Here is an 18310-nt window from a genome sequence, read left to right as displayed (position 1 = left end):
ACATTCATTGCTTCTCCGAATTTCAGTTTTTACTTTTTAGTATTTAGCTTACAATTTCAAAGCATTAATTGGAAAGTTCATTTAAGTTGCTGGCAAAAAATTAAAAACAAAAACAGTTCTTGAAAGATGTAGGAAATTTTGTCCCAAAAAAAAAAAAAAAAAAGGGATTTCTTAAAAATTGTGATTTTCTTGGAACAACTTATTTAGCTGAAACTAAAAATTTTTTGCTAAAAGTACTATAAATAAAGCTAAAAGGTAGCTGAAATAGTATAGTAGGGCCAAGAATAATACCCAAAAATGCAATAGGATTCATAAATAGTAGCAAAAATAAACTGAATAGTAAAAAAAAAAGTTTTTTAAGTAATCTCAAACGCACACTTAGTTTTAGACTTTTATGGTATGTTTGGATACCGCTTATTGCTGAAAATTGAAAACTGAAAATACTGTAGCAAAATAATTTTTAAATGTGTGAATAGTGCTATGAGACCCATTTTTAATGAAATTTTTGCTAAAAAAGAGGTTTATGGTTCCGTGAACAATGCACGGGCCCACTGGAAAAGCACAAATTTTACTGAAACACGCTTCTTTAAAAAAAAAAAAAAAAAAAAAAAAAAAAAAAAAAAAAAAAAAAAAAAAAAAAAAAAAAAAAAAAAAAAAAAAAAAAAAAAAAAAAAAAAAATAAAAAAAAGAAAAAAGAAAAAAAAAAAAAAAAAACAAAAAAAAAAAAAATTAAAAAAAAACAAAAAACAAAAAAAAAAAAAAAAAACAAAAAAAAAAAAAAAAATAAAAAAAAAAAAAAAGAAAAAAAAAACAAAAAAAAAAGAAAAAAAAAAAAAAAAAAAAAAAAAAAAAAAAAAAAAAAAAACACACAAAAAAAACGCAGACGCAAACACAGTGCTTTTCAGCACTATCCAAACGGATACTTAATGTCTGTTTGGGAACAAGTTATTTAGTTGAAGTTGAAAACATTTTGCTAAAAGTGTAAAAAAAAAAGTTAAAAAATAAGCTAAATAGTACTTCAAGGTCCATAAATAGTACTATCAAAAAGTGCACTGAAACCTATAAATAGTAACAAAAATAAGCTAAAATCAACAATAAGCTACAACTTTAAGCACTTTTCAAAAGCTCTCCTAAACTTCAAAGAATAAAAGTATAATTATTATTATTTTCCTTACTGAATCAATTTTATATAGGAATCCATTAAAATGACATGGACCGAAGATTCAGTTGTTCCTTGTTAGATAGGATTGAAAACTTGAAACTCATTTTTGCCAAACAACAACATTATCATTCAACAAGCAAATAAGAAAGGTCGATCATTTTGACGAATTATGGGTTTCAAATTTTCAAAAACTCATATTAGAACGCATAACAAAATAAAGACAAAGAACCACATTGGGTAGAATAAAATAAGTTAATATTAATATGTTTGTTTAAATAGTAAGGTTTTAGGATATGAAAAATTTACAGTAAGGTTTTAGGGTAATGAGGTGGGGTTAAAATCTTGCCGCATCCCGCCTCATTACCTTTGCAGGGCGGGAAAAACTCGCGCGGGGTGAAGTGGGGAGGGGCGGGTTTAGCAAGACGGGGCAAAATTGTCCTCCCTATTTGTGGGTATGGATATCTGATCAATAGGTTTAATAAAAGGGTTTGACCAATTTGCAGGTATGGGTCCCACAAAAAAGTAGAAAAATTGAGTGAGAAGAAGCTAAGTGAAGTGTGCCAAATGGGTGGACATAGGAAATTGGGGTATTTTAAGTGATGAATAATGAGTAACGAAAACTGAGTAAGGAGTGATAAGTAGTGAAAAAAAAAAAAAAAGAAGAAGAAGGAAACAGGCCTTACCCTTCTCTCTCAAACACAAATTTTTAAATTCTACATCTATTAATTTATACTTTTAAAAAAAAAGTATATTACCAAACCAATAATAGTAAAAATATTTAACCAAAAAAAAAATAGTAAAAATATCAATTATTTGTTGCTTCGCTAGTGGTTCCGAAAGGAAGCTTGCAGGTTGAAGGTAAAAGAGGCAATAGCGGAGAAACAGAAAACCGTATGTGATGATTATTTGTGTCTTCTATAGTTTTATTTCCCTTTCATTTGTTTCTTTCCTACGAAAGAAGAAGCCGTTGAGGTGAGATCTCTTCTGCTACTCGGCACATCTCTTTTTTCATATTTATAAATTTATTTATAACGAATTAGTACTCGGCCGGTACTGATCGATCAGTTCATATACCTTCCGCTCCGTTTCCTGATCACCACTAAGAAATTGAACGAGAGATGTTCATAATTTTTGTAGTATATAAGTGTTGATTTAGCTTTGCAATTTTCAGGTCTCACTGCTAGTTTTACACTGTATTGCATATTTTCAGGTCTCACTGCTAGTTCACCACTGTATTGCAATTTTTATTTATTTAAATAAAAATCACAGTCATCCCAAAAAAAAAAAAAAAATTGCATTTTGCATAGTTGGGTAGAGTGAGTGAAGTCTTAGTTTCTCAATTAGGTTTCCAAATACTATATTGGATATAGAATCTTTGAAGCAAAGCTATGGCAGCAGCATTTGTTGGAGGGGCTGCTCTTGGGGCAGCATTTGGTGAGGGCTTTGCAGTGTTACATGACACGGTTAAGGATGTGGTAAGCAAAGCCCGTATGTTCAAACCCATTCTTAAACGCCTAGAATCCACGTTAAATAATTTGGCACCAATGGTCAACGAAATAACACAATTAAGCGAACAACTTGATCTCCGAAAAGTGGAAACAGAGAACTTGATCAAAAATATGAAAAAGGGAGAGAAGCTGGTTCGCAAGTGCTTGAAAATCCGGTGGTGGAACTATTGTTTCAAAGTCTATTACTCTTACAAACTTGAAGAGTTGGACAAAGAAATTGTCAGGTTCTGTCAGGTTGATTTGCAAGTACATAGCGCAAGGAATGGGTTGAGGACTTTGGTAAATGTGAATCTTATTCTGCAGAAAGTGGATTCGGTTGTGGATAGAAAAGGAGTGCCGTGCACAGTTCGTGATCCCCCGGATTTTACAGTCGGGTTGGATATGCCAATGAAGGAGTTGAAGACGCTGCTGTTGAAGGAGGAGGTGCAGCTGCTTCTACTGACTGCTCCTGGAGGATGTGGGAAGACCACATTGGTCCAAATGCTTTGTCAGGATGATCAAATTAGAGGTAATTCCATCTATTTTGTGTGTCAGTGTGTAATTTTACTTTCTAATTGGTTAGTGTTTTGGGAAATATAGTTTGCAAACTCTTGAAGTTATTTATAGTGCTAGTATGTGGATCCTTCATAGGAACGTAAACCGTTAGGTAGTAGCAAAAACAAAATACATTGTGAACTTCTGTGTTGAATCCTAAAATGAATTAATGTAGTAAAAGAAACGAGATGGTTAATTTTTTTTTTTTTTTTTAAAGGAAATTCTCATATCTTCATAATTGATGGTGTTTTTCATAAATTTTTTTTTTCTCACATCTCACCGTATGCTGTGATTGGGATTGGGTATTCTGTTCATATGACTTGGCCATTATTTGTGTAATATTATGCGATATGAAATGTGCCTCTGTGGCAGTTTTCTAACTACATTGTGTTTGGACAGGAATTTTTGAGAACAATATTCTCTTTGTGAACGTTTCAAAAACTCCCAATGTGAAGGTCATTGTGCAGAACCTATTAAATTATAAGGATATGCAGCCTAATATTCAAATTCAAAGTGATGAAGATGCAATCGACCAGCTGTCACAACTGCTGAATCATCTTAGACCTAATCCTATTTTGTTGATCCTAGATGATGTCTGGCTCGGATCAGAATCCCTTCTGAAATGTTTAAGTTTGATCTTCCCAATTACAAGATCTTGGTTACTTCAAGAACTGCATTTCCAAGATTTAAGTTTACATATCACTTAAAACCGCTAGATGATGTTGATGCAATGACTCTTTTTCGTCACTCAGCATCCCTACATGATGGGAGCTCTTATGTTCCAGCAGAAGAAGATGTCAAAAAGGTACTTTGTCAATCTGTGAGAGATATAAAAAGCTGATAAAAAAAATCTGTGAGATATATATATGTTTTCATACACATACATTTAAGCTTTGCTTGGTCCAAAAATTACCCCTTTAACCTCCAAACAATAACTGAGTTTATCTGGTTCCTTGAATTGCAGATAGTAAGAGGCTGTGGGGGATTCCCACTAGTCATTAAAGTGATTGGTGGCTCACTGTGTGGGCAGCATGCAGTAGTATGGCACAGTAGACTAATGAAATGGTCTGATGGTCAATTTTATTTTAGTTCTGATACGGAGCTGCTTGCTCATCTTCAAAAAAGCCTAGAATTTTCAGATGACAAGGTCATCATTAAAGAGTGTTTCATGGACCTAGGTTCATTTCCCGAAGACCAAAGGATCCCTGCCGCTGCCCTCATTGATATGTGGGCAGAATTGTATAAACTGGATGAAGATGGCATCCATGCCATTGCCAATTTACAAGAACTCAACATTCGAAATCTAGCTAGTCTTGTGATGGCAAGGTATGCTGGCTTTTTATCTCTATACTACAGTTTTCTTGTTGTGTGATTTCTTCACGTGATTACTGCTAGTTGTATTATGCCGTAACTCTATACCTGACCTAAGGCCCAAAATATTTTTCTTATGGCTTAATTAACTTCTGATGGCATTTGATAATATGTTATTATAGTTTATTTGACATGTCAATGGCCAATTTAGGATTTTTCATACCATTGATTTGAAAGGTGATTACTAACAAGAGCTAGAAAAAAAGGAAACTTAAGCCAATCTAGAAACAAGATATTCCAAGTTTCCAACTACCGTGCCCTGGCAAAGAGGGGTGTTTCAAATTTTAATAGTTAACACCTGTTTGCTTCTTGTCTGGCATACACTTGAATATAATTGTTGTAGATAAAAACTGATAGTAGTATCTATTTCCCTTTGTTGTGTCATTATATTCTTAATTTTATATATTTTTCATATGCGAAGCTGAAAATTTTGAATATGTTCTAAGCTTAAATTTTTCCCATTCACAGGAAAGATGCAAGTGAGGTCAAAAGCTATTATAATGAAGACTTTGTCACACAACATGATATTCTTAGAGAGCTTGCTATGCATCAGAGCAGCCAGGAGTCTATAGGACAAAGGTCTAGACTGATTATTAACATAAGTGGAAACAATCTACCAAAGTGGTGGACAGAACAAAAACAGCAACTCATTAATGCTCGCCTATTATCCATCTCAACAGGTTGGCACATTTTCTTTCTATCAAAGACACACACAGACATACACAATATGTAATTTACATAATATTGATGGCTTGTCACATTGTATAAAATTATTTTTGCAGATGAATTATTCTCATCCAGTTGGTGCAACATTCAAGGATCCAAAGTTGAGGTTTTAGTTTTGAATTTTCATACAAAGACTTATACATTACCTGAGTTTGTGGAGAAAATGGATAAACTCAAGGTTTTGATAATCAATAATTATGGTTTCTTTCATTCCAAAATAAAAAACTTTCAATTGCTTGGATCTCTACCCAATTTAAAAAGAATCAGATTAGAGAAGGTTTCAATTTCTTTGCTTTGCGAGACCCTTGTGCCATTGAAGAGTTTGAAGAAAATATCCTTGTTTATGTGTAATATTGGTAAGGCTTTTGAGAATTGTACAATTCAGGTTTCAGATACATTTCCAAATTTGACGGAGATAAACATTGACTATTGCAATGATCTGGAGGAATTGCCAATTGGGCTGTGTGATATCGTCCACCTCAAAAAAATCAGCATCACCAATTGTCATAAGTTGTTTGCTCTACCTGAAGAAATTGGAAAGCTGGTGAATTTAGAAGTGTTAAGGCTTAGGTCATGTACTGATTTGTCAGAGCTACCAGATTCAATCAGAAGCCTCCATAAGTTAAGCATTCTAGACATATCTGATTGCCTAAGCATTATGAAGTTGCCAAAACACATTGGTGAGTTGTGTAATTTAAAAGAGCTCAACATGAAAGGGTGCTTGAGATTGCGTACTCAGTTTCCAGAATCAATAATGGATCTTGAGCAATTAAAGCTTGTGGTATGTGACGAAGAAAGGGCCAAGTTGTGGGAGCCTATCAAGGAATTCCTCACCGAGCTCAAGGTAGAGGTGGCTGAAAAAGATATCAACTTGAATTGGCTTCCCAAGTAATTTCTGAGAATTGTTCTCCTTCAAAAATGTTACGAATTCAATATGTTATGTCAAATGGAAATATGCTAAATCATAGTCAATGCCAACAGTAGCTACTAAGAAAATAATTGGGGGGAACCTACCAAATAAAGGGTTTTTACAATAGTCATTCATTTAATTGGTGGATAGGAATATAATCCAATGCTAAGATTCAAATTCAATTTAGTCTATTCACTGAAAATTTTAAAAATTTATTCTAAGAAAAGATGGGCAGTTGCTACTATTCAATTTAGAAAAAAATGCATATTTGGTCTATATTTTGACTTCGTTTCCAATTTGGTTCTTAAGCTTTTACAACTTTCAATTTGGTCGTTATATTTTTAAATTTGTTGTCATTTTAGTCCTTGCCAACTCGCTTATGAAAAATGCACTACTAACGACAAGTTTAAAATCATCTGAATCTACAATAATTGTTTTGTCATGAGATTTGGAACTCTCCCAAGATAGCTAGTCAATAATTCACCTTAACTAAGGGGTTGTTTGGTTTTTTTTTTTTTTTTTTTTTTTTTTTTTTTTTTTTTTTTTTTTTTTTTTCAATCACTCATCACTCCTCACTCAATTTTCATCACTCATCACTCATTACTTAAAATATCCCAATTTCCTATACCCTCCCGTTTGGCACACTTCGCTCAGCTTCTCATCACTCAATTTTTCTACTTTTTTGTGAGACCCATACTTGTAAATTAGTCAGACCCTTCTGTTAAGCCTACCTGTGGAACCTATTCCCCACCATTTTCTCTATTCTCATTTCCCCGTCACCCCCGTTACTCTCCCAAAACACAAACCCTTACCCAGCTAATCAAACCTTTCTTAGGCCTCCTTAAACGCCCAAACCCCAATCCCACCTCATCTTCCTCAAACCCAAATAACAAAAACCTACAATACCTAGTAAGGGAAACAAACCCATTAAAACCCGGATTCCCCAAAATTAAAAAGACTCGGAATTCCTTTTCCTTTTCCAAACCTTTGAAGTTTGAAGATTTAGCTTCAACCACAATAACAAAAACAGCAGCAACAACAACAACAACAATAACAACAGCAACAACACCCATCTCTCCCAAAACACAAACCCGAACCCATAAAAATTTTAGAAGCTTCATCGCCTCGTCAAGACTGTCACCAGTGAATAACACCCATCTCTCCGACATGTACAGCGACACGATCTCCTCCATCGTGACCCAGTGGCGCCGACGACTTTTGAAGAAATGTGACCCATTTCTTCCATTCGTGACCCATTCATGTTTGTTCAAGGAATGGGTATTTTGAAACCCATTCATGTTTGTATTTTGAAACCCTAAATCCAAATCCAAACCCATTCATATTTATATTTTGATACTAAGCACAATACCCAGTACCCACATAATAATTGCAGAGCACTCTTTACTCCACAAAGACCCAAAAAAAAAAAGCTTATAACGAAGAAAAAAAAATCGTGATGATCTCAGAAAAGAAAGAGGAAAAGAGATGGTCTGAAGAATGGGCTGTGTTAATGGCAGATGGGTATGGGGAGAAGAGAGTGGCCTAGGAAGAGAAGAGGAAGAGGAAAAAAAAAAAAAAAAAGAAAGAAAAGAGATGGTCTGAAGGATGAGAGAGACGTTGGTAGTCAATGAGCTAGCAAGGAAAAGACAGGACACAGAAAATGGGGGCCACCATGTGAATATATTTACAAAAATACCATCATAACTCTGTTTCCATAACTTGAAAACACCTAAAAGGTGTTCTCAGTTTCCATAACTCATTACTCAAAAATTAGAGAATTGAGTGATGGAAACAAAAACTAAAAACAATACCAAACACATTTCTCAGTTGTGGGACTCACATATTTTTGAGTTATGGGTGATGGAAACTGAAAATCCAAACAGCCCCTTAAGTGATCCCCCCACCCCTTTCTGTCTCCCCTAAACTGACAGCAAAGAGAATAAGAAAGAGAAACACAACTAGTACCTTTGAATATCCAAAGACACATATCTTCAATTGAGGAGCCGGGCTTCCATCCAACAAAGTGTTTTCTAGCTTTTAGTCACGATGGCATATTTGCTTCACCAAGAAACAAAATAACAAGGAACCGAATATATAAAGTTTCCATAGTAGGGGGAGGAAAGAATAAATTTTCATTATTATAAAATAATAAATAAATAAAAAAGGAAAAATGCTTCGATACCATAGCATAGAATAGCTGACTCCAAATATAAGTTGTTGATGTTAGAGATATATTAGCCCAATGTAATAGGCCCAAGCCTATTCCTGCTTGTACTAGTAGTCTAGGGTTTAGTCGCCTATATATACTCATGTTAAGGTTTATTGTAACATAGGTTATTGTACTACACTCTTATATAATAAAGATGTAACCCTTAAGCGATTCTTCCATGGATGTAGGCCGACAAGGCTGAACCACGTAACCCTCGTGTTCTCGATGTTCCTCTTCTATGCTTCCCCTTCCGCATCCACTCTAGCATATACAACATGGTATAACACATTGCGTTGCTAATAATATATTTAACAGTTGAAAAGCTTGTTGTCTTCCTGGTGGAGTTTAAATGATTCCAAATGCAACTGCAAGCTTCTCATTTTGGTAGGAAAGATTTTGCTGTTTATGCTCCTTAAATCATGTAGCACAAGTATAAAGGGTGAATTCTATTGGCTACAGCCACCTAGTATAGAAGCCCAGATTACTTTATCAAGCTTCTTAGGCATTTTGTTAATCCCTACATGATACTAACATAATGATTTGTTATACGTGTTAAGCTATCTTCTCCTTTATCAAATAGAAATATTCAAGTCCTTTATCAACTAATCCAGCATGAATACAAGCGGAAAGAACCCCAGCAGAAGTAACATGGTCAGGCTGCGTACTTGGTTTCAGAAGAAACTCAGAGAACTTTAGATAGCTTCATTCGGTTGACCATTTTGAGCATTTCTAACAATTAGGAAGTCCACGAAACTAAATCTGATAGAGGCATCCCTTTAAATACTTTTGTTGCATTCTTAATAGTCCCATACTTTGAATCCATATGAACAATAGTACTCGCTGTAAATGAAAAGGGATGAAACCTTTATCCATGTTATTTAGCCATGAACTTGCTTGCCCAGGTCCTTTACAACATGATCAGCACAAGCATTTAAACACTCGAAACCAGCTCATCAAAACAAAATCTAATCCACATTGTATATCCATGAATCTCCCTGCCCGTATGTAAGTTTGGAGTTGAAGACAGCAAGAGCACTAAATTTGGTGACCTTATTCAATTTTGAATTTTCACATCTTTAGGCTAGTCATGATGAAGGCACCACAATATCGTTGCCATCCAAGAAAAATTATTCTTTCGGGTATTTCATGGAACAAATTTCTAGTCTCTTTAAGCTTCCCTGCCGGCATAGCCAAATATCACCGTGTTCCAAGACCAACAATTCCTTTCACCCATTTCATCGAACACTTTCCTAGAATCCGGTGAGGAGATGATTACAAATGAAACCTAGGGCAAAATAGCAATTTTAGCTATTAGGATTCAAAAAGTTATTTTAACTCTTCACTTTATACTTATCATCAAATACTCTATTCTTTTACTATTTTACCGGTTTATTTAAATATTATTTCTTCATTTTTATATTATTCTTTCTTTTACCACTCAAACCACTCAGGTCTCTCTCTATTTCTCAAAAAACAAAACAAAAAAGGAAGGTCTCTCTAACTTTTTATTTAAATAATGTTTTTTTGTGATTACTATATTTTACTTTAACTGGATGTTAAATTTCATAAATAAATAAATAAAAACCTAGAGGTTCAAAAGTTATAAGTTTGGCACCTTTGATACTGTGGGTTTTTTAGTATTTTGGGTACTAAAATATTTTAGCACATTTAATATGAAGACTCTTTCAATTTTATCCTATTCAAACTTTGTTTTTGTTTTTTTTTTTTTGTTTTTCTTCTTATCTAAAGCTTGCCTCTACCTTCATCAGTTAAAAAAAAAGCTTGCCAGGTAACCACCAATCAACACAATTTTTTTTTTCCCCTTCTTTTTTCTAATATTTCATTTTAAGTAATTTAGTTAATCACTTTTTTTTTTTTTTTTAATGTATAAAGGAATTGATAGATTAAAAAAAAAAAAGTCATATTTACATAATAATTGTGATGTGTCACTTTTATAATTTGTCAAATTATTTCTTACATACTATATAATAGGGGTATAAGAGTAAATTTATATAAATTACATTTTTCTTCCTCACTTTTTTTCTCAATCAAACAAATGAAATTTATATTAGTTTTCCATTATTCCAACCAAACAAACATGATGGAAAACTAAAATATTTTCTATCTTCCCACGATTTTTCAACATTCCAACCAAATAAAGCCAAGACGGTCTATTAATTTTTATATCAAAGAATTAAGTTGGAAGAATAAGTGCAGATTGGTAACATAGGTAAAAATGTGTTATTAATGCATGAACTTGTGACTAGGTTTTATTACAAGGTAGGGGCAGTGAAAGGTGCTATATCCATAACATTTTCACAACATTTTTATAACAAATAATAGGCAGTTAGTTGTTATTGGTTCAAATTTGAACTTAACACTAAGATTACATTTTTGTCCCAATAATAACAACCAGTAACAACCTATCACTTAAGATTTGTTGCAAAAATATTGTGAAAATGTTGTGAACATATCATTTCTGTTCCTAAGGATCAAAGCTTATGGTTGCTAGAATTTTAGATGAATGGTAACATTTAGTTTTGCTATTGTTTGGATATTAGGACTATTTGGTTTTGTGAGAATTTTGGGGATGTTTTTTTACTAAAACATCATTGATGTGTCCTCGACCTTGGTGGAAAATGGCACTAAAGAACTTGCTAAATTTGTGGGAATATGTTAGTGGGCATTTAGTGAAGCCCTTTTTTTTTTTTTTTTTTTGAGAAAGTAATGAAGCCAACGTGGTTCTTACGGCTTAAAACAATCATGACTAGATTTTGGGTAAATACAGCAAATCAATCAAGTGCACATGGGCTCATAGACTTTGCAAGCATTCACATCTAATTTGGTAAAATGATAAAATCAATCTCTTAGGTCAATGGGAAAGCTTAAAATAGGCCCATCCTTTTACCCTACGTACCATATTCCTTCAATTTCTCTATTAAAATCTATTGGGCTGGACCAATTCCAAAAATAAAAAGAATAAGGTCAAAATGCAAAACTCATTATCTAAGTTACATTACTTTTCATTTCAGTCCTCTAAATTTGTATTCTGTCATTTCAGTCCTCTAAGTTTTAAACATTTTCAATTCAGTCATCTGTTAACTCACCATCCATATTTGCTGTTAACCTGCTCAAAATGATGCCGTTTTGACCATAATTTAATATTTATTTTTTCTTTTTTTCTTTTAAAAAAAAACGTTAATTTTAAAAAATAAAATAAAAAGCCTTGGCCTATGTTTCTCAGGGAAGACAATAGGGGACGAGTGCTGGCCGACCTCCTGTGGTGATTTGTGAACACAAACCCCCACGATGTTGTATTGTGCTCAGTGTGCTCGCTCACAAAGTTGAAGTCGTATTAATAGTTTAATACTATTATTAATATTAGTATTTCTGGGAAGGCTCCCACTCTAATGCATATCCATCTCTATATCTACCTAATTCTCTCTTATGCTTGTAGCTTTTTATTTTTATTTTTTAATTTGTATTTGCTACAAACAAACAGAGAACAGATAAAATAGTAGATAGATATGGAAGGGAAATGATATCTTTCTTACTTGAGCTGGATTTAAGTAAATAATTATCCAATCTCGTAAACGAGACCTAGCAATGGCGTGAAAAGAGAAAAAGAAAAAGATCAAATCAACCTGCAAATATTTGCATTCGTTTTCTTTAAAATATTTACAATTCCTATATTTCAAATCAACATCGTTATCCATTAGGTAAGTAATGAATTTAATAAAAAATTGAAAGGAAGATATAATTGAGAAATGTCAATGGGGTAGGTCAGATCAAGAACCAGTCCATATGAGAAATAAAGAAAAGCACAGAGATGAGGAAGACTAAAAAGGAAAGAAATACTTACAGAGAGAGAGAGAGAGCTAAACAGAGGAAGGATTCAAACTACTTATCAAACACGCCAATGGATCATAGGCCAAGGGAAGTCAGTCCACTATGTCTAACTGGGGAAGCCAGCTATGCAATTATCCCATCAAGCCAATGAACACCATGCCATGTCCAATCTTAAGTCCCCTTAGTTGGGGTATAAAGAGGAGCTCGTAACTCCAGTGAAGCGATGACCAAACCAAACGAGATGAGGATGCAGAAAAGGATATGTCACCTCCATATTAAATTATTATATCCACTGCAAGTACTTATGTAATTGCATGTGACCTCTACATTAATAATTCTAAATCAATACAATGAATCAATAAAATCTCATTGTATTGAGTCAGATTTTAAATCCTTATTCAAACCTCCCATATTTTCTTTTCTTTTCTTTTTTTAGGGTAATTACACTTCCTTTCCTTGAAGTTTGAAAGAATGACACTTCACTGCAAGCTAAGATGAAAAAAAAATACTCCTCTATCTTGAGAATTGAAGAAAATAATGTTAATATCAATGATGGAATATTCTAAACTTTAAAAAGATTCTTTATATGAAACTTTGAATACAGATAGTGAAAATATAACTTATACAATTTAATATAAAAAGTAAAGTTTTTCCAGCACCTTTAATATTTAATATTCTAAACTTTTCCTTTTTCTCAAAAAAAAAAAAAAAAAAAAAAAAAAAAAAAGAGACGGTGGTGCACTTCTTCCATATTTTTCTTTTTTTTTTTTTTTTCTTCTTTTTTTTTTCTTCACGAAATATTTTCATGATCCTTCTTCATTTTTAATAATTGTAAATTTTAACTTTTTTAAGTGTTGAGGGAATTTCATAAAAAAATAAAATAAAATAAAAAAGTGTTGAGGGAATAGACATTCATTGCTTCTCCGAATTTCAGTTTTTACATTTTAGTATTTAGTTTACAATTTCAAAGAATTAATTGTAAAGTTTATTTAAGTTACTCGCAAAAAATTAAAAACAAAAACAGTTCTTGAAAGATGTAGGAAACATTAAAAAAAAAAAATGTAGGCATTTCTTAAAAATTGTGATTTTTTTTCCTTAGAAGCTAAGTTAACTGTATTTAGTGTATGTTTGAGAACAACTTATTTAGCTGAAACTGAAAACTTTTTGCTAAAAGTACTGTAAAAAACTAAAAGGTAGCTGAAATAGTACAATGGGACCAAAAATAGTACCAAAAAATGCAATGGAAGCCATGAATAGTAGCAAAAATAAGGTGAATTGAAAAAAAAAAAAAGGCTTTTTAAGCAATTTCAAACACACACTTAAGGTCCGTTTAGATACTGCTTATTTTGCTAAAAATTGAAAAACACTGTAGCAAAATAATTTTTAAATGTGTAAATAGTGTCGTAGAACCCATTTTTAATGAAAAAAAATTCCTGAATAAATAGGTCTGTGGGTCCTGTGAACAATGCACTGGACCTATTGATAGACCACTTTCCAACTGAAATGCACTTCTCAATGCACCAAAAAAAAATAAAAAAAATAAAAGTAAACGTAGACTCAAACGTGTATGGTTTCATCAGTACCTAAACGCCACCTTAGTTTTAGACTTTTAGTGTCCGTTTGACAAAAATTATTTTTGTCAACTTATTTTACTATTTAACTTATTTTGCTACTATTTATGGGTCCCACTGTATTTTTTGGTACTATTCATGGGTCCTACTGTACTATTTCAGTAAAAAGTTTTTAGTTTCAATAAAATAAGCTGTTTCCAAACGGACAAACAAGTTATTTAGCTAAAGTTGAAAACTTTTTCCTGAAAGTGTTAAAAAAAAAAAGTTAAAAAAGAAGCTGAATAATACAGTGGGGTCTATAAATAATATTAAAAAGCACCATAAAACCTATGAACAATAACAAAAATAAGCTAAAATGAACCATAAGTTACAAATTTAAGCACTTTCCAAAGCCTCTCCTAAACTTCAAAGAATAAAAGTATAATTATTATTATTTTTCTTTATGAATCAATTTTAGATAGGAATCCATTAAAATGACATGGATCAAAGATTCAATTGTTCCTTGTTAGATAGGATTGAAATTTTGAAACTCATTTTTGCCAAACAACAACATTATCATTCAACTAGCAAATAAGAAAGGTCGATCCTTTTAATGAATTATGGGTTTCAAATTTTCATTTTTTGAAAATTTGAAACCCATAATTCATCAAAAGGATCGACCTTAAAAAAAAAAAAAAAAAAAAAAAAAAAAAAACCACCGTGGCCTCGACCTTCATGTCAAACTGTAATAAGCACTAAAGTAGGAGAAATTATTTGCTCCTCCCGGATGGAGGAATGATGTGGTCCTCCTAGTGATATGTACCAATAAAAAGCAGCCACATATTAAAACAAAAGCTGAGTCAGCAACCACACCTGCTGCAATACTACTTCAGCCTTTTAAAAACAAATATTGAAATACACTTTCACTTCTAATCCTACTTTGCCGCTTCACCAAAAATTCTGAAACCCAAAAATTTCCAAACCGCCCAGCTCTCTTCTCTCTCCCTCCCTGCATCATTGAAGAAATTTTTCTTTGCATGAACAAGCTCAATGAGATTTTGAACTAACTTTGTTCTTGGGTTTAACTTTTTCTAGCTTGTTTCCCTCTTTTCCCCTATGACTGAAGTGGTTGCTGGAATCCAATGCTCACCATCGCAACTAACCATGGCTGATCAAGGTATGTTACAAAGTCTCATTTCACTCTTCAAAGTATTATTTTCTTGCTCTGTTCTATCTCTATGTAGTTTATAATACAATGCCTTCTACATGTTTGATAAAAAGCCCAAGATAAAAAAGTTTTAAAAGAACGAAATTTTTATTTTTATTTTCTTTCTATTTAGTTTTCCTGACTATGTGCCCTTGTTTTTAACTCTAGATTGCAGGTCTTTTATTTTAGAATAAGTCTTTAACTGAGACCTTAAGTTCAGTATTATAACGTTGCTGGGTTCCTCTTTTTTTTTCATCTTTTTTTTTTCTTTTTTTTTTGCATTTGATTGTTGCTGTTGGTGATGCATTTGAATGTTGTGGTGTTTTTAATCATACATATTAGAGTCAATGAGGAAGGTGTTGAAGATATTGAAACTTTGCTTGGAATGGTGTTGCATAGTGAGGATGAAGCATATAAATTGTAAAATGACTATGCCATTCGAATTAGGTTCAGTGTTAGGAAAGAAAAACTCAAATATGCAAAAAATGTTGTAAGACAATGAAATTATGTGCGTTCAAAAGAAGGATTCCCACAAGATAGTGACAATTTGGATGATAAGAAGTTCAAAAAATTACAAGCTAGGACCGATTGTGAAGCTAGTATCCGGTTTACAGTGACAAATGGTGAGTGAAAGGTTACTCACTTCAATCCTACTCATAATCATGAGCTTGCAAAGCCAGAAGAAAGGCCATTTCTAAGGTCAAATTGAAAAATAACTGATACTCAATTAGGTGTTATAAAAACTTTCAAGGAAGCGGGTATAAGAACAATAAGTGCATATTCCTATTTAGTTGAGGAAGCTGGAGGGTTTGAAAATGTTGGGTTTACGAGATCGCTATAATGTGGTGAACAAGCAGAAGTTAATCAATGTTGAGGCTGGAGATGCTCAAAGTTTAGTAAACCACTTTAAACGAAAGCAAGTAGAAGATCCTATGTTTTTTTATGCAATTCAAGTTGATCAAGAAAATTGAATGACAAATTTTTTTTGGAGAGATGGCAAATCAAGGACTGGTTATAATTTTTTTGGAGATGTTATATGTTTTGACACTACATATCAAACTAACAAGTATAATATGATATGTGCCCCATTTGTAGGTGTCAACCATCATTGGAAGAATGTATTTTTTGGTTGTGCATTTTTATTGGGTGAAACAACTGTTTCTTTTTGTAAAGTTGTGGTTTACAACTATGTTTTATGTTAGCTTTATTCCATGATAAAAAGTGTTGTAATTGCTTTAATTTTGTTTCTTGTATTTTGTGGGATTTTATTGTATTGGGTTTAGTATTAAGTTGGTGATGACTCAAGCTTAATTGAATATCAAGTGAATTTCGCGAGAAGCTAACCCACAAAGTAGCCACATGAGAAGCACATGATTGGAAGTTGAAAAGTCGTGCCAGGCTTAGTTTCGCGAGTGTCTCGCAGATAAGGCCTTTTTGCGAGATAGTCATGGGAAATTGTAAGGAGGCCATTTAGAGAGAAAAACCCTAGATAGATTTTCTACAACACACACACCCATCTTTTAGAGAGAGAGCTACTTATCCTTAGTGAGAAATCATTGTAGCCTCTTCTCCTTCTCTCTCCCATTGTCATACCTTGAGAGGAGATTTGTACCTAAACATTACTCACACCTTTTCAGAGTGTAGAGAGTGTTTTGGAGCTTGGGAAGCTTTGGAGATTTGCCAAAAGAAGCCAGTCAAGCTTGGCAGATGCAATCGGGCGTATTGCGGGATCTAGAAAGCTAGACAAGACACGATTCCGAGAAGTCTTGTTGGGGTAAGAGCTTGGAGGGCTTAGGTACATTTGGTAGATTAGGTTTGGAGGGTCTCTTACTATTCGTGTATCTCAACTTATTGTCTAATGGATCGATCTACCGCTTGGAGGGCGGTGGAGAGGTTTTTCGTCGAGTTTTTCGGTTTCTTCTTCGATAACACATCGGTGTGTTATCTTGTGTTTGCATTCTCTCTTCTCTTACTCTTGTGCTTTACTTTTATTGCTTGTTGTTCATGCTTATGCACTAGAATATTTTTATTGGTTTATTGTGCTTCATTTACTCTTGTTCCACACTTAGATAAGTTAGAATAAAAGCAATCTAGCCATATTTTTTAATTGGATTGGGGGTCTAAACAGCTCTTGTGTTTTTAACACAAATTCGGCTTTCACTTTTACTTGGTTGTTTGAAACATTCTTAGAATCAATGGGAAATAAAAAACCAAAGATAATTTTTACTGACCAATGTCAAGCAATGAAGAATGCTATAAGAGTTGTGTTTCCTGATACATGTCATCGCTTGTGCTTATGGCATATCTCAAAAAATGTTGCAGAAAATTTACCAAGGCATTATGGGATTCTTGAATTCAAGAGTAGGTTTAATAAGATTCTTTATAATTGTAAGATTGAATCAGAGTTTGAGTCTTCTTGGGATGCCTTACTTAGAGTTTACAATTTGGTAGGCAATAAATGGCTTAACACTTTATATGAAAGTCAGGGAAGGTGATGTTCAATTTTTAGTCATAACATTTTCTCTGCAAGAATGAAAGCTTCATCAAGGAGTGAGAGTGTAAATAATGTTTTTCAACATATGGCATGCAAAATAATGAGGCTAACAGAATTTGTACACGAGTATGAGAAAGCTTCAAAAAATATGTAGATGGAAGAGTTAGAAGAAGATTTTCGTTGCAAACAAGGTACATCTTCTCAAATAGTCAAGAATTGTGGACTTTTGAAACATGTATTATCTGTTTATACTCATACATTTTTCAAAATATTTGAGTTAGAAATTGCTTCTACCTTGGGGGTTACGCACCAAGATGTGTATTATGATGGAGTGTCTACCTATGAAGTTATCGAAGGAGGTGGTTGGAAGGTTCGTGTTGTCCAATTTAACTCCTCAAATAATGTTGTGACATGTAGTTGTAAAATGTTTGAAACATTGGGATTACTATGTTAACATACTTTGCGAATACTTATTGTGAAAAATGTCACAGAGCTACTTGTTCAGTATATTTTGAAAAGATGGACAAAAGATACAAAGAAAGATAGTGTTTTATGTGATCATTTAAAACCAGCAAGTGCAAATGATGAGTTGTCAGTGACTTCACGCCGTAACGAATTAATGCACTCAATTTATGAAATTTTCACAAAAAGTGCAGCAACAACTCGACATACTGAAATGTGCAAAAGAAAAGTAAGAGAGATGATAGAATTAGTTGAAAACGATATGGAGCAGTTAAATGTGGCTAGAGATGGTGATGAAAAAAAAAAACAAGATTGTTGCTAATAATGT

The 18310-nt window shown here is 33.1% G+C and overlaps 1 protein-coding gene and 1 pseudogene across 1 annotated transcript in view; both read left to right on the top strand.

The window, feature by feature from the left end:
• The first annotated feature begins 2082 nt into the window (after positions 1-2082).
• LOC115994397 (probable disease resistance protein At5g66900) overlaps positions 2083-18310 on the top strand; it is a 33546-nt gene continuing 17318 nt past the window's right edge. Inside the window, exon 1 of the mRNA XM_031118536.1 lies at positions 2083-2134. The gene's annotated coding sequence lies outside the window, so the exon portion shown is untranslated. The remainder of the gene's footprint in view (positions 2135-18310) is intronic.
• On the top strand, positions 2121-6408 carry LOC115994398 (annotated as a pseudogene).

The sequence above is a fragment of the Quercus lobata genome, chromosome 6 (assembly GCF_001633185.2).
Source record: "Quercus lobata isolate SW786 chromosome 6, ValleyOak3.0 Primary Assembly, whole genome shotgun sequence".
In the NCBI taxonomy this organism is placed as follows: domain Eukaryota; kingdom Viridiplantae; phylum Streptophyta; class Magnoliopsida; order Fagales; family Fagaceae; genus Quercus; species Quercus lobata.
The sequence above is the reverse complement of the archived record's forward strand: the minus strand, read 5'-3'. Positions and strand labels throughout refer to the sequence as shown.